The sequence below is a fragment of the Athene noctua genome, chromosome 14, assembly GCF_965140245.1.
Source record: "Athene noctua chromosome 14, bAthNoc1.hap1.1, whole genome shotgun sequence".
Lineage (NCBI taxonomy): Eukaryota > Metazoa > Chordata > Aves > Strigiformes > Strigidae > Athene > Athene noctua.
Window position 1 is genome coordinate 11,457,074 of NC_134050.1, and position 3,669 is coordinate 11,460,742.

The window sequence follows — 3,669 nt, forward strand, 5'->3', positions numbered from 1 at the left end:
TAAAGTTGTATTTTGATAGCAATTCTGTCATATTAAACACTACTGTCAGATGATTTCAAAACACTTGATTTATTATCTGTGCTGGAGTGCCTCTTCCTGACTAGGAATTGTTTGTAACTGCTGGATACAAAAGCCTCTTATTTGGTGCCAGCTTTCATAACCACACAGGACTTCCTGGACACTTGGAACAACTTGAATGATTCTCCTTGGAATGTGCTCTCATGGATGATTGTCATAAGAAAAAGTAGATCGTCAGGAGTGAAAAAAGTGCAGACTTAAATTTTTGTTTCTCAGTGCAAGTGTTTTATTTACATTTGCAAGGGCTAGACATCATTTTTCAGAAATCTCACTGAAGTCTAAATCAGCCATAGGTGCTCAAGTGTGGTGCAGGTTTCTGTGGGAGGTTTTGTGGACAGATATTTGTGTTAACCTTTTATGCATTGTATTGTTGAAACCAATACACAGGCTTCATTTTATTCAAGAGAACAGAATTTACAGGATCCAAACCCAAGATGCTACATATCTTAAGTGTAGAGGAACTTCTCAGACTCGGGATTTACTTACAGCTTCTACCACATACAACAGTGAGTGTAGAAGACTGCATCACCAGTAACAACTTCTCCCTACGAAATAAAATTGCTTTAAGTGTGTTTTTCATAGGGTTAAATTCTCTGGCTATGGTTCTATTTGATTCTCCCCTTTTTGTATTATCTCTAAATTCTGCTCTGGAACTTAATTCCTTATTTTCTAAGTTGCTAATAAGCCACCTTCTTTCCTGTTCTTTCTGCATATGTCTGTTGCTACTCCTCTTGCTTTGACCTGGGTTCTTTTTGCTCTTCCAGATACCCAATGCCTTCTTTATTGTCCCTTTTGGAGGTGTTATACTCTTGTAATTCAGGAATAGGACAAATGCACTGATAGACAAGCTTTAATATCTAATGTAAACTGCTGCAGAATTTTTTTTGTCCATTAATGCCTCAAATAATGCTTCCTGTAATACAAGGCATTAGTTAGTCATCTATTGAGCAAGCAGATGAGATAATGATCTATCTCTAGCCAGTGCTTGGAGCAGAGATCACTGCTAAAGCAACTAGGAGCTATGCATTGGACTAACTTTAGTTAGCTCTAAAAGGATGTGCATGTTTATTACTGCTTTCCGTTAGTTGAAATTAGTTTTCTTTTTCTGATCTTCTGACTTCCTTTTAGACAAAGTTTGGGGGATCTCACTTACTGTCCTATCACATTCAGCCTTTTCAGTTTGTCCTGCAACACTGGTAAGAAAACCATGTAGCTTAGGGAGAAAAAGCTCATCCCACAGATTTCTCAGGCAAGAAGTGTTTCCAGCCACCACAGAACACCTATTTCCTAAACCTTATTCAGACAAGAAGGCTTTTGAGAACAGTCTGAACACACAGATAAGAACCCTCAGCAGAAGTAAAGGAAATTTGTTCTTCAGGTCCCTAAAATCTGTAAGTGAATCTATTTGTCTTTACACTAATGAAGTCTACTTTAAAGCTGATATGCTCTGTTACTACTCTTACATTGACCTGGCATGTTTTCTTTCTGAGCAGAAAGTGTGTGCTCATCCTGCCTCTAATACAACTACCCTCAATCAGTTGCACGTTATCATGTCATCTTACTCTTCGTGTATATCCCAGACAACACCAGTGCCTTATAACTAAAAAATTATTGGAACTCCCCTCCTCCTTAGTACTGTAAAATAAGAAACATTTAGCAAGGGCATTACACAGTTCTCCATAAGAAACAAAGACACACAAATAATGAAGAGGAACTAGCAGCTATAAAAAGAAAGCAGACACCTCTCTTCTGCTGTTTGTTCCCAGTTCTATTCTACTGGAACTCCACATCTCTTCCACACAGGTTAGTCTCTGCCCACACTGTCCTCTGAGTTGATTGCACCAATATGTAAAAGCAGCTCAGGGAGGTTTTTTGGACATCCCTGTTGTATCTCTGTTCACGTTTTGTTCTTTAAGCAACTTGTGCAACCATGATCCGTTACATTCCTTAGACTTATTTTCATATATATGTTTTCATATAGTAAACACTATATTAAAACTTGCAGTAGCTCAGATTCCATCACCATATTTTTTAGTGATAACCTCACTAGGACTTCTAGGCCTGGATATCAGAGATGACTTCACCCTACCCTATACCCCTTGTGGTGGTACTTGTCATCTTGACAGCTGGAGGTTTTAGGACAATTTTGATCTCCAAGCAGCCTGGGGGCAAGCCTGTTCTATTTCATGAATGGTCTATTACAATCCTGGCTTCTGACATCTCAGAGCATGTTTGTCTTATAAGGATTCAAAAAGGGATGCTTGGGAAAAAACTTGTCTGAGGTTGGAAGCAGACAGTTACTTGAAAAGGAAATAAAACCACCCACAACATGGCTTTGTGCCTGCTAATATGTGCTTAATACCAGAGGGTAAATAGGTTTGATCATGTTTGGTTACCAGAAAGTAATACCATTGGCAGCTGGAGAGGAGGGTGCCAAGTTGACTAATGTTTCATGGAGGAAATGCCATACACTTGAATTCTTACACATCCATTCTATTTGTATTCGGCTTTTCTGTATCTGATGTGAAAACACCAAACTCATTAAAATAAATTAAAGGTGAACTTGGCATAAGTAAACTGCTCTAAAAGTTTTCAGCAGAATGACATTTCCTTAATCATATATTTGGTGGATATAACACAAGTTGTAGGATGTTTGTCAATATGAATGTTAGTCTGAGTGCCTACTGAATTTGGCCAATGTGTGGTTCAATTTCAGAGTTGGAAGAGCTCTATCATAAATGTAGATGACAGACAATTGTAGAGGAAGATATACTATTTCAGTGGCCTAGAAAATCAGTAATTTTTTTTTTAAGAAAAGAGGCCTGATATATTTTTTAAAATTGGAAAATGGAATAAATTTTATGTAGCTGAGAGATGAAAAAATACATATCTATGATGTTGCAATTCCTCCTTAGCCTGTTTTCCATTTGAACACAAAGTTAGTTTTGCATGTATATTAACTGGAGATACAGTAACAATATCCTGCTCCTTGGCTACTGCTGAAGTAGTAAATTTTCTTTACTGAAATTACTTATTAGATGCAATTCAAGTACAGTCTAAATGCTATGGGTGATACTACACTTGGAATAATGGTATTGTCCAGATGCTTTTTCTCCTACCTGGGTAACCTGTGGTAGGAAAGTTATTTTTTTTTATGCACAGCTTATTTCCCTGTTTCTAAAATATTTCAGTAGTATCACAGGTGTTTGACAAGAAAGTTCAGAAGAAAGGAAGTGATTTGTAATGTTGGACACTGCTGGAAAGCACATATGGATCCTCCTTCTGAAGTCTGAGAATCTTTGTTTTTTGTCATTTTTCTTATGATCCATGTGCCAGCAGCAGCACTCTGAGCTTTAGATCTGTCCATAGAGTTCTGCCTGGCCAGAGAGGGGGAAGAGAACAGCAGACAAAGCCTGCCCCTATTTCTTTCTTATTTCTTGCTAGGGATAGCGCTACAGCAAAAGGTTCTTCAAAGGCTACAGAAAAGGGTCAGGGTACAGAACTGAGCTTTTAACTTTTTCAGAAATTAAAACCAACTTGACTGATGCTCTGGATGCCTTGAACATGCACTTCACAGAATAATAGCCCTGC